A 14,117-nucleotide genomic window follows, 5' to 3' on the forward strand; every position below is an offset into this window, starting at 1 on the left:
AGGGAGAGACACAGGCAGAGGGAGAAGCAAGCTCCACGCAGGGAACCCAACATGGGACTCGATCCCAGGACTTGATCCCGGGACTCTAGGGTCACGCCCTGGGCCAAAGGGAGGCACTAAACTACTGAGCCACCCAGGAATTCCTGGTGTACATTTGAATTTAATAATGTAATAAGTCTGAGGGTGCCTGGTTGGCTCAGTTGCAAAAGTATATGACTTTTGATCTCAGAGATGTAAGTTCGAGCCCAATGTTTAGTATAGAGAATACTAAATAATAATAATAATAATAATAATAATAAGTTAAAAAATGATATAGTAAGTCTGGAAATTAGATTCTTCCCCTTTCCCAGGGTTTGCTGGGTTTTGTTTTTGTTTTTGTTTTTTAGTTGTTGTCAGCTGTCTCTGTGCTGAAGATCAGGCTCAGGTGTAAGCATTAGTTCTTCTCAGGTCTTTTCTGAGGCTATGCTTTTCCCTGGCCATGTACAGGGACTTTCTAATTTCCCCCATATACAAGTTTGCATTTCAATGTCCTAGTCTTCAATGCATGGCTTCAATGCATTTCCCAAAGTGGGAAAAACTGAAAAATGGAAAGGGAGGAAAATCACTGGTCCTTTAAATCACCTAGAAGTCACTTCAGCCAAAGGGGCTGGGGCTTACAACAGTGCAGAGAAATATGACAATGGCCACCAACTCTTTGTCTGTTCATCTGTGCTCAGAAGCAGCAATCACTGACCAGAGAACAGATTGCTAATATCTTGAGGGCAGTGTTCTTTTGGCCAAACCTGGCTTTTGCGTGCAGGCTGCAAGCTGCTCCTGGAACATGTGTGCTGCTGCCTTCCATGGGGCTTGAGTAGGGGATGGGGTCATTGCTGTTGTGCTAAGCGCTGAAATTGACTGAAATTACTGCGATTCCAAAGTAGTTACACTAGACTGTTTCTGCCACTGCGATTGCTGTCTAGGTGAGGGGAAAGATTTCTGGCGCTTCCTACTCTGCCCTCTTCTTAGAATAATCCTCCCAAGGCTAGTTTTTTAGGCCAGTCATTGAGGTTTGTTCTGACCCCAGGTGGGCTGTTTTTAGCAGTCTCTTTCCCTAGTTCTCTCTGGCGAACTAGCTAGCCTATGGCTTAGCTTTACTGCTCTTAATTAAAAGGAGCTATTGTTTTCTAGAGCACTCTTAAGCTTGAACTACTGCACACTCAGTTTCAAATAATCAGTTCCTTTTAAAAAAAAATTTTATTTGAGAGAGACAGTACATGAGTGGCAGGAGGGGCAGAGTGACAAGTGGGCTCCTAAGGTGGGGGCCTGATGCAGGGCTCAGTTCAGGGTCTTGAGAGCATGGTCTGAGCTGAAGTCAGATACTTAACCAATAGGGCCACCTAGGAGGCCTTCAAATAATCACTCCCTTTGGCGAGAGCTTTATTTTTATTTATTTATTTTTAAAGATTTTATTTATTTATTCATGAGAGACACAGAGAGGCAGAGACACAGGCAGAGGGAGAAGCAGGCTCCATGCAGGGAGCCTGATGTGGGACTCGATCCCAGGTCTCCAGGATCACGCCCTGGGCTGAAGGCGGCACTAAACCGCTGAGCCACCTGGCCTGCCCTAATGAGAGCTTTAGACCTCTCTTTTCTTATGGACTGCCTCCCCTTTGGGGAAATCTCTGAGACACTACTCTGAGCACTGGCTGGTGTGGTGGTCTCTGGTTTTCTTGGCTTAGCCTCACCCTACAAGTGAGCAAGCTCAGATGGGGATGAATGAGGCCCCAGCGTTCTTGGATTGTTAGACCTGTTAGGGAACCTCCATCCTATGGGTTGATGCTGGATTAAAGAAGGAGGAGTATTGCCTCTTTAACTTGAAGCTGGAAAGGATGAGAAATGCTGGCGGCTTGCCTCTGCCAGGGAGATATGGTAACCATTGATTGAGAGATGAGGGAAAAGGAAGCCCTGTCTTCTTGACCAAACCTACTTGGGGTGGGGCTTCCATTAAGCTGAGATAGGGTAGGGAGTGGCCGGTAGGCAGTTGTGGCTCAAATGCCACATACACTCACTGCCCTTATCAAGTTTAATGGATTTCCTTGAATAAATGTTTCTTTATGTGTTGCACACCCTTAGGACAATTTCATACCCTCAGACTTCAAAATGGTTGTTTAAAAAATACTTTCCAAGACCTTTGCTTATTTTGCTGGGGAACGGGTCTGCTCAGCATCTCATGGCTACCGACCTAGGAGCGAAATTCCCATCCACGCCATTTCATATTCTGCTGATGAAGTGGCTTTCCTTGGGGTGTTTTGATTGATATCATTACTTTGTTAGAAATTGTCAAAATTTCACAACTAGTGCCAGGGACTAACTGTGACTTAATATCCATTTCACCCTTGCTCTTCAAGCACAGAATCCCAGCATTCTTTGGAGCAGCAGTGCATCCAGCTAAGTGATGTGGTGTGGTCATGTGAATGAGTTCTGGTCAATGAGTTGTAAGTAGAAATGTTGCCTCTGTCTAAGAAAAACTGCTGTCAGTGAGCTGCTCAGTCAGGCTTGTGACCCTTTGGCTTTTCTTGTTGACTAGAACAGAGTGTTTGTGGCTGATGCGCTAGGAGTCCTCTCGGTCAATGAGGCAGTCTTGCAGGTGGAAGTTACATGGTGAGGATGGCACAGTAGAAACAGTGAAAACGGGATCCCTGGGTGGCGCAGTGGTTTAGCGCCTGCCTTTGGCCCGGGGCGTGATCCTGGAGACCCGGGATCGAATCCCACATCGGGCTCCCGGTGCATGGAGCCTGCTTCTCCCTCTGCCTGTGTCTCTACCTCTCTCTCTCTCTCTCTCTCTCTGTGTGTGTGACTATCACAAATAGATAAAAATTAAAAAAAAAGAAACAGTGAAAACTTCTTTGCTTTGATGACGGAGTTCTTTGTCATATCCTGGAGCTGCCGTATCAGTCCTGGACTGCCTTCTTATAAAGAACATAAATCCCTCTGTGTTTAAGCCACTCTTTTGCTCAAGCGTCACTTCCTCTGAAGTCTTGTCTGACTCCTTGACAGCTAAAAATGGTTTCTCTTTCTTTTTTTTTCTTTGAATTCTCATAATACTTACCTCTAACTCCCTGTGGTACTGATACATGATATGACTCCCCCCCCCCCTCCGGAATAGCATTATTTAGGTTTATCCTGAAAGGAACCAGATGGCTAGCCTAATAAAACCTAGCTCAGATTCTTCAAGGCTGACTGTGGGGGAGGAATCACCAAGAGAAGACTGCTGGCTGGACCTCAAAGCCCTCATTGCTGCTCCGAGATTCACTTCTCTCCTGGGGCTCCTTCACTAATTGCTCCTACCACCTATCGGCTGGCCGCAGGGGTCTCTGCTTTCATTTTGAGGGTTCAGCTCAAGTATGAGGATACACAACTTACAACTCTTCCCATAAGCCCATTTGGCACAGCTGAGAATAGACTAGGAGATTTCTTTATAAAGATTATTGAAAGCCCACAGTAACAAAGGGGAAATAAAGACAGTAAAATAACATTAGGTAATCTGTTTTACTCATCTTTAGCTTGAGGTCCCTATTGCATGTTCTCTTGCCTCCAAATAGAGATCACTTTGATGCCTTGTCATCTTTAGATTCCAATGGCAAAACTATCCAGATGCAGCCATTACTTTATTTTAAAGCCTTTGGAGCATGAAAATGGATCTGGCATGTCCAAGCCGAGACCTGGATCCCAATATTTTTTTTTGAAACCTTGATAATTAAGAGTATAAAAAACAAACAACTTCTGTCACTAAAAGTCACAAGTCATTTACTTATAGAAATAATTCTTTTGCACCTAGAATTACATTCAAGTGGGGATTTTGGTAATGTTAATATCCTCTTCTAAATGAAGGTGTCCTTGCTGGATGCTGAGTTGTAGCTGGACATACTTGCATTGCTTTTGGAGAGAATTCCCTTAACTAAGGAGGGAGCAATAATAATGATGGAAGAACTAGCACAGTGCCTGGGCCTTAGACTTGCTCTGAGCCTCTACATTAGTCAAAGGGATGGAGATTAAGAGATAATAGAATTGTTTTCATGAAAGAATTTGTGGGACTCAGGGATTAATGCAAAATTTCAGGGCAGATGACAAAGTGTAGCTGAGAGTTGATTACTAAAAAATAATAATAACAAGCACTTTTACCAGGCTTATTCTATGCCAGGCAGTGCTCTAATACTCAGTGTGCATTATCTCATTGGTCTTCGTAGTAACCTTTAAAATAACACAATTATCATACTCAGAGATGAGGAAATTGAGGCACAGAGAGATTAAGTAGCTTGCCCAAAGTCCCTCAGCTAGGAAGAAGCGGAGTTGTGATCGAAATCCATGCCATTTACTTCCAGAGCCTGGCTCTTACTCCCCTTGCTGTGTGCTCAAGGAAACTGTCCATTTCCTTCCACCTCTACAGGAAACCCTGACCTCTTATCAAAGGCATTTCATCGCCTTTATGAAGCTAAATATTTGATGAATATAAAAAGGGTGATTTCATATATTTAATTTTCATCTAGCCACTTTACTGAACTCTTATATTACGTCTATTAGCTTTTTCACTAGCTCTTATAATGGGGGAGGGGTGAATAATAATCTTTCCTGCAGTTACATATAATTTTGCCTCCAGTTTTTCTACAACTGTGCTTCTCATTTCTGTATGTTGCCTTATCACCTTGGCTATAGTTTATGGACTAGTAAAAGTGGAATTACGTTTTAGAGTGGCCATTGGAAGAATAAATATGAGAGCAGCGAGCACAGGGGCAGAATGAGCAGTGAGGAAGCGACTGCAGTAGTTTTGGTGTGATGTCATAATGGCTTAGCCTAGGATGATTGATGAGGACATAAAAAGAAGGGATATATAGGAAAGACATTTTAGATAAAGAATTTACTGGATTTAAGGTTGTGGGTGAGCAATAAATAAATACATCTTACCTGAAATCTCGTGCGCTCTACCTAATGGTGAAAATTTGTAACAGACGTTCGTATCTATTGAAAACACGTGTCTGAAAACATCTAAAAAGAGCTAGGAGGAGGGCGCCTGGGGGGCTCCGTGCATTAACCGTCCAACTGTTGATCTCACTCAGCTCAAGTCTTGATCTCAGGGGTTTGTTAGTTCAAGCCCTTCATTGGGCTCCACACCCAGTGTGAGGCCTACTTTAAAAAAAATAAGTAAAAAATAAATAAAAGGAGGTAAGAGGAAGGAAATGAACCACAAGTCTCAGTGTATGATAGCATTAGCAGATAGATGAGAGAGAGAGAGTCTATTGTATATCCATCCATCATCTCTCTATGGATCTACCTATGGATGGGCCTGTGTATTGACCTGACTTTTGAAAATCAAATCTCCATGGCTCAGCCTTTGATCCTTGAACTATCTGGCGCATTGCCTGTCTGTCTGCTCCAGACCCATAAGCTTCTTTTTTCCCCCTCAAAACCACCAGTATCCTTACCCTCACGTTTTTCACACGTTCTATTCCCTATTTCCCACCATCTTAGTTTAAATGGCATTTGCTCAGTGAGCCCTCCCTCAATCACCCCAGTCCTCCAACCCATACCACCATGTATCCTGCACTTTTCTTTCCAAATTATTTCCAAACTTGCCACAGTTGCAAGTCAAGAGGTATTTGTAGGACTGTGAGAACCACTTCCCACTCCGTGAGGGCATGAGCCAAGGCTGGATTTGTTCCCGCTGTGCCTGGCATACAGGATATAATCCTAATGCTTAATAAATGTATTCATGACTCTCAAAAATAAACATATCTTGAATAATTAACCCTTGTATAGAGCTTTTCCAGTTTATAGAGTAACATTTTTTTTCTATCGTGCCCCAACTGGTCTTCACTTCAAGCCCGTGAGAACCATGGAAGTGGGACATTTCACAGGCGCCTTATGGGTGGACTGTACTTTCACCTGCATGACTTCATGTGCTGCTCACTCTACTGTCAGAATTTACACATATCTCCAAACACAGAACGCTCTTTGCACACGTGGGTCCTTCTGTCTGCTGAGTGTGTCCCCCCCATCGAGGACGCCATCATGCCCCACCCAGCCCCTCTCACCAACTGTGCTCCCCTCTCCAGCCTCTGGGAGTGTTGGCTGTGAACAGTCCCAGCCAGGAGGGCTCAGCATATGACCAGTGCCCCATGCAGGGGAGGGGTATAAACCGCCCCCCGCCCCTTGCCCTAGGTAGCACAGCTTGTGTGCCAGAATTTTTTGGTGGAAGCAGGCTGCAACCCACCCCCCATGGCACTGCTGCCCCACTCCCTGCTCCCCTCACCCTTCAAGAACCCACTTCCACGGGGATGCCAGTGGGGGACTCTGCTCCTGGAGAGCTCAACCTAAGGCACAGCTGTGTGGGCCACCTTACACACCCTCTTCACTCTACAGAGCCTCTCCGTCAGGTCAGAGAAGACCTCCCCCTGCCTGGCGGTGGTAAGTGTAGTGACAGAGGCAGCACCTCGAAGAGGAGGCCCCTGGGGCCGGGTGGTCCCAGCAGGCCGGCCGCTCTGGGGGGATCGCTACAGACCTGTTGATGGAAGCCACTTGGCCAGTGGCCAGAGATGAGGAAGCCAGGAAAGGACGTTCCCTGAGTCACTGAGGCACGTGCCCTCATTCCTTGGTGAGCTGGCCCTCCTGGGGAAGAGAAGCAATGCTCACTCCTTATGCTCTCCTCTCCTGTTCCTGATGCCCGAGAGCAGAGGAAGGGGCATCCTTGGGTTATACACGGGACACTGTCGGGTCACCCCACCCCTGGACCCGCTGATGTCCAGGCTCCCAAACAGAGAGGGCTCAGGAGAACCTGGAACCATCTCCCACCTGCCTGAAGCCTGCCTTCCTCCCTCTTCCAGGGTGGTGACCTTGGCATGTCTGCCCCCCTCCCCCACCCCAGGAGACCCTACACCTCCTCTCCCACAAGAGCAAGGCTCCTCTGTAAATGCCCAGGTCCACTCTTCGGAATGTGTGAAGGCAAGCCCAGCCCAACATTCACAGCACCGCTTCCCGTGTCCGTGTTCCTCCCCTGGAGCACAGGAGTCATGTTTTGCTTATCCTGCATGTCTTAGTAGCTCCGGGGCTGGTAGCAAGAATATGCATTTCAGTTTTGAGTTAGCGGAGGCTTTAGAGCTCCTAGGACAGGGTCTTATGATCAGTCTCATCAAATGAACGAATAAATATTCTTTTTTGATTAGGATTTTGCAGTAACTCAAACCAAAGTGCTATTATTTTTTTATTAGGATTTTGCAGTAACTCAACCCAAAGTGTTATTAAGGTGGGTTTGCTAATTGAAGCCAATGTTATATTTATACATATATTTAAAGACTTATTTATTTATTTTAGAAAGAGAAAGAGAGCATGAGCAGGAGGAGGAGGGGGGACGGAGCTCCCTCTCCCTCCCACACTCCTGGCTCAGTGTGAAGCCCGAAGCTGGCTGATTCCATGACCTTGAGACCATGACCTGAGCTGAAATCAAGAGTCAGAAGCTTACCTGACTGAGCAACCCAGACGCCCCCATATTTATATTTTAAAGTAGGGCGCCTATAGTTGTCCTCAAAATGTATTAAATAGGAAGACAGGTTTTGTTTTTTAAATCTATTCCTAAGGCTTACCTGACATTCTGAAGATAAGAAGAGAATAGGCTGTGATGAGAGCTGTCCAGGTGGAACGAAAACCTTTCACACAACACTGTTTTGTTCCAGGCATGGAAAATTCCCAAACCATTTCTAAGTATTTTTGGAAGGAAGTGAGCCAGTCCTGGTCCCTTTCTCCCTGGTCCCAATCCTCTTCACCCTCTCACTGCCTTCTGCTTACAGATGGGGGTTGCAGATGGTCACCGAGCACGCGACCCACTTTCCGATGAAGGAGAGTGAAATGTGTTCATCTTTTCAGCTATGCACCTTTTATTTTTTTATTATTTTTTTGTTGTTGTTAACTATGCACATTTTAAAACAAGCAAACCTCTCTTCTTCTCTGCCTTCTTTCCTTCCTTCTCCCTTCTTGTGGTAGCAAATGGCCTTTCTGTGTCCACACCTGTCTTAGCTCCAGCAGCCGTAACAAAATACCATAGCCTGGGTAGCTAAACAACAGAAATGGATTTCCTCACAGTTCTAGAGGCTGGGAAGTCCCAGATCAAGGTGCTGGCAGAGTCAGGTTCTGGTGAGAGCTTCCTTCCTGGCCTCAGATGGCCATCTTCTCACTGTGCCCTCACATGATGGATAAGGAGAAAGGGATTTCTCTCTTCCTCTTCTCATAAGGCCACAGTCCTATCAGATCAGAACCCCACTCTTATGACCTCTTTTAACTTCATTACCTTCCCAAAGACCCTTTATCTCCAGATACAGTCACTTTGGAGGTTGGGACTTGAATATATGGACCCCCTTGGCCCTATAGCTTTGCAGTCACCTCTCACTGTGTCTCTGATCTCAGCCACGTGGTTTGATATGATCAATGTTAGTAAATGGTAGGCAAACAGAGGCTTGAAAATAGATGCACAATTGCATTTAATCCCTAACACAGTTGGGCTTGCTCACTCTCACACCTCTAGCTTGCCATGACATCATACCTGGCTTAGCCTCCCCGAGCTATGCGAGAGGCATTTGGAGAAGAGCCAAGACCATCTTAGAACCAACTGACAACCAGCTGATACCCTGAAATGTGAGACATTCCAGCTGAGGTCAGCAGGGCCTGGCCTAGTTTAGCAGAACTGCCCAGGTCCCCCTAGTCTGGTGAGAAGTGACAAATGGTTCTTGTTTTATGCCACTGCATTTTGGAGTGGTTTGTTACTCGGCAGTAGCTAACTGGTATCATCCCCCTGTTCCTAAATCCTTCCCTTCATTCTTTCTCTTTCTTTTTTTTTGTGTGTGTGTGTGTATATATATATATTTGTGTGTGTTTTCCCTTATATTCCTTCTTGTGTTTGAGTTTAAGGATTGAAACACATCTCCAACTTTCCTTTGATTCTTGATCACCTGAACTGGAAAAGAAACCACCATTCCTCACTAGCCTTTCACCCTGCTTTACTTTTCTTCAGTGCTTGTATTACTATGTGACATATTATGGCACATACTTATTTGTTTATTGTCTATCTCTTCCAGTAGAATTTAGGACAATGAGGGCTTGGATTATGTCTGTCTTGTCACCATTGCATCCCCAGCACCCAGAACAGTATCTGGCATTTAGTGAGTATTTTATAAATGTTTGTCGAGTGAATGGATGCCTATGGAAAGCAATGGAATGAGTGAGTAAATGAATACATTTTTCAAAACACTAGAACTAGAAAGATCTCCATCACATATATATAGTACATGTGTGTGTATAAACATAAATATATACAGATACTTACACATGTACACATATAAGTGCTTATGGTATGGATTAAATAGAGTAAAATGGGCCCTAGGATTTAGGTTTTGATGCAATCAAACCTCAGCAAATTTGCTGAGGTGGACAGATGAATGCCAGTAAAAATGGACAAAGAAACAACATTAACTCATTTCATTTTCATTAATCAGAATTTAAAAGCTGAATATTGCCAACAAATGTACTGTAGGAGTAAGACGTCCTTCAAATGGGGCTGGGGAATCTTTTGCCAAATGGGTTCAAGCTGTCACTCGGCTCACAACTATGTGTTTATGCTAGCAGAGCCTGGAAGCATCACTGTTTTCAGCGGGTTTTTTTAAGTACTTTATCAAATTCATATCTTTTCTGGGTCAGTTTAGAGTGTTTTATCCAGTTAGTTCTTTATAGTTCAATTTATGTCCTCTCAAAAGGAATGGGTCATTTAAAGGAAAAAAAAAAAGCCACCTTTAAGCTGTCCACACGGGAGCTGGACCAAAGGAGTCAGTTGGTTTCCCAAAGCAGAGGCTGACCGGTGGTCATATCAGGACTCTGTTTACTTTGGATTTTGCTGATTGTTATTAGGTTATCTGTGTGTGTGTGTGTGTGTGTGTGTGTGAGAGAGAGAGAGAGAGAGAGAGAGAGAGAGAGAGAGAGAGAGAAGTTTGCAGGGGGGAACAGAAAGTGGAGATGTGAAGCTGGTAGGATTGAATCTGAGAGGAGGGGTATGGTGGAAGGCACACAGTGTTGAATATTGCTGTATTGGCAACAATTTGGGGAAGAATTCTGTAGGGGAAAGATGATGTCTCTCTCATGGCCTCTGCTGGTTAAGGGCTTACTTCTGACAACCATGATCTTGAGCGTGATGTTGCCCTTAACCAAGTGGACTGGGGTGGGGAGTGAGCAGGTTCCAGGAAAGGGGAAGCCCTGGAAAAACACCATGGTGTTGGTATCGATGGAACTCAGGGAGTAACAGTTGCAGTCCAGCCTTATTCCTTTAAGAATTACAATTAACTCCCTTCCTGCTTTTGCTTGAGCTAGCTCGAGTAGACTTCTGTTGCTTGCAACCCAAGAAATCCTGAGGAACACACCCTGGACTATGCACTTCCGTTGCTGCCATTTGTGGTGTGTCCAGTTCTGCGACTGATGGGAGATGACATCTCCCTCCTTCTGGCTCCTGCTGATAGGTCTCAAGTGTCGGAGATCAAAGGAGCCCAAAAGGCTAGAACTATCCCTCCAAGTCTCTGTTCAGTAAGAAGGGCAATCTGTTTGGATCTGCTGGACAGTGAAGCAGAGACGGAGAATCAGAGATCCTGTGGAGAGAGTGACGAGTCTATCCGATTCTATCCCTGGATCCCTATCTCACTGATGTTTCTAACTGGGCTTAGGACTCATCTTTCGTCACATTACTCCCCTACTTAAAAACTTCTAGTGACTTCCCTCTATCGGTTGAACACCACCGAGACACCACAATCTGTTGTCCAAGGCTCTCCGTGGTTTGGGATAAACCCATTTTCCAATTTTAGTCCCCAGATATCTCCATTCAATCCTTATGTTCCCTGAAGGTACAAGTACTTTTATGTCGGGGAGGCCTGTACCTGTACACTTTTCAGAGTTTGATTCATGTTGCCCTCCCAGAAAAATTATACACATCTACCTTTGTACCTGTAGGATAAAAGAATGTTCCCTTCCCGGTATATATTACAACATTGTGCGTTATTATTCTTTGTAACTTTGCCAATGCGATAGGCGTTCCTTTGGTTACTAATGAGGTGGAATAGTTTCTCATGCATTTAAGGTTAATTCGTAATTCTTTTGTATATTGAGTTTTTACGTTCTGGGCTAGTTTTTCTATTGTGTATTACAACTGTCACATTGATTTATAAGAATTCTTTATTAATGATATTGACTCTTTGTCACATATGTTGCAAAAGCCTTCCTTGGTGGATTGTTTTGTTTTATTATTGTGTATGACTTTTGATGTATGGGATTTTGTATTTTTATGCAATTTAACATGTTGCTTTTTTCCTTTGATGATTGCTGTCTTAGGTTTTTTTAGTTAAAATAGTTGTTACTTCTCTTCTAACCACTGTATCTCTCTCTCTCTCTCTCTTTTTTTATACTTTATTTATTTATTTGAGAGAGAGTGAGAGGAAGAGAGCATGAGAGGGGGGAGGGTCAGAGGAACAAGCAGGGAACCTGATGCGGGGCTCCATCCCAGGACCCTGGAATCATGACCTGAGCTGAAGGCAGATGCTTAACTGCCTTCTGAGCACTGAGCCACCCAGGCGCCCCTACTCACCGTACATCTTATCTCCCAACTGGACTGAAACTCTTTCAGAGAAGGATCTGCTTCCAAAATTGTATTGCATAATTCTACTCTCTGCCCAATTTCAGTATAAGTGATCAGTAAGTGACAGTTAATTCATTTATTGGCTATTCAGCTGTCTAAGGTGGCTCCAGGGATCCATGCCTCTTCACACCTACGTGGAATACCTTCTTTTGCAAGTGTGCTGGTCCAGTGATGTGTATCTGTCAATGGAGTGTGACAAAAATGGATGGATGAGATTAAGCTATAAAAAACTATGATATCGGGATGCCTGGGTGACTCAGCAGTTGAGCGTCTGCCTTTGGCCCAGGGCGTGACCCCGGGGTCCTGGGATCGACTCCCGTGTTGGGCTCCCTGCATGGAGCCTGCTTCTCCCTCTGCCTGTGTCTCTGCCTCTCTCTGTGTCTCTCGCGAATAAATAAATAAAATCTTAAAAAAACCAAACTATGATATCTGGGGCATCTGAGTGGCTCAGTCAGTTGAGCGTACAACTCTTTTTTTTTTTTTTAAGATTTTATTTATTTATTCATGAGAGACACGCGGAGGGCGGTGTGCAGAGACACAGGCAGAGGGAGACGCAGGCTCCATGCAGGGAGCCCGATATGGGCCTCGATACCAGGACTCCAGGACCATGCCCTGGGCCAAAGGCAGTCACCAAACCGCTGAGCCACCCAGGAGCCCAGCGGACGACTCTTAGTTTCAGCTCAGGGCATGATCTCCAGGCACAGGATGGGGATGGAGGCCTTCGAGGAGCTCTGCACTCCGCAGGGAGCCTGCTCCCCCTCCCTCTTCCTCTGCCCCTCCTCCCCCTGAGTATCTCTCTCTGTCTCTGTCTCTCTCTCTCTGAAATAGATAAAGTAGATCTTTAAAGAAAACAGACTGTGACACCTGCCTTGTTTTCTCTCTCTCCCTTGTTCTGTTGAGGCCTATTGCTCTCGGGCGGCTTACGGGACAAGGAGCTGAGGGTCGCCGTCGGTCGTGAGGAATGGGATCCTACCAAAACCACAAGAGCAAGCTTGGAAGTGGAACCTTCCCCGCTTGAGCCTGAGACGGTCGTCGCCCTCCCTGCATTAGGGAGAGAACCTGGGCCACTGAGGGAACTCAGCTAAGGGACGCCCAGATCCCCGCCTCACTGTGAAGGAACAGGTGTTTTAAGCTTCTAGGTGTTGAGGTTATTTGTCACACAGCAACAGATCACGAACACAATTGTTGGAAGAAAAAAACAAAGGCTTCTTGTCTTTGGATACTTTTCTTTGACTTTTATTACTCCCCCTCCACACCCCCCCCACACACACCTCATTTACTGTCTCAAAGAGTAAAGGAGAAACCTCTCTAGGGGATCACATCAACCCCGGAAACCTCCGTTGTCCTTTTTTTTTTTATTTTTTTTTTATTTTTATTTTTTTCGTTGTCCTTAATATATTTCCAAGACACTGACGCCGAGGCTGCCGCCCGGTGTCCTCACTGCGGCCGGGGCTGGGCCGCTCTCCTTACCCTTCCTCCGCGCAGTGAAGAGGAGGATGGGGCTGCTGCCTCGAGGAGGCCCTGCACCTGGCTGAGCAACGAGCTGGGTTGTACAAGCCTGGGACAGAGCTGGGACACCATGGACTGGCCAGGGCCAGTCAGGACCAGGAGGGAAGAGCCATGCGGGTCGCGCTCTGCGGGGCACAGCGGAGACGGGACTTTGGAGACACCGAGGCTCTAGTGATTTTTGAGTAGTTCACTGTGGGGCACAATAGAAATCCCTCATCTATTTTAAGTAAAGTGGAGGTTTTAGAGGTGTGGAGTTCTGTCTCCAGATGGGCCTGGATGGGCTTAGACTCAGAGGAGGGAGCAGCCGACCCCAAGCCGCACTGGGGGTGAGCCCAGGGGGCTCCAAGGGGAGGGCCGAATGGGGCTCCTCTCTCATCTCCTCTTTTTCCTTAGAATAAACGGTTCTGCATCTTACTTGTCCAAAGCCCCGAATTTTTTCTGCAAACATTCATACTAAAAGTCTAATCTCATAAAATGAATCTCAGTTGACACGTCAGCAAGACCAAGAACGGGCTCTCTCCCTCGGATCAGCTAATGTCATATTAAGGGGGTGGGGGGGCGACAGCCTCTGCTGCTTCCCCGCTGAGCTGGCTCACCTGGACAGCTGGAACTGAGATGCTCTATCTTAAAAGGCGTCCAGGTTTCCTATTCAATGGCAATAGCCGATTTTTGCAAGTTGTAAAGGGTTTTTCAACCTCTTTAAAAATATTTTTGTCCGATTGGTTTTTAATCTTCACTGGGTACAGATATTTTTTGCATTTATAGGAATGAAGCTGGACCTGGGCAATCAGAAATGATTAAACCCACACAGGGACCTGCAGACCCCAGGGTCTGAGTTAAATGGCTATCCCAGTGACTGCTGAAGACGGGGAGCTGATGTGAAAATTGAAGCAATTACCTAGATCACTCAGGCAGA

This window comes from Canis lupus, chromosome 19 (assembly GCF_003254725.2).
Source record: "Canis lupus dingo isolate Sandy chromosome 19, ASM325472v2, whole genome shotgun sequence".
NCBI lineage: Eukaryota > Metazoa > Chordata > Mammalia > Carnivora > Canidae > Canis > Canis lupus.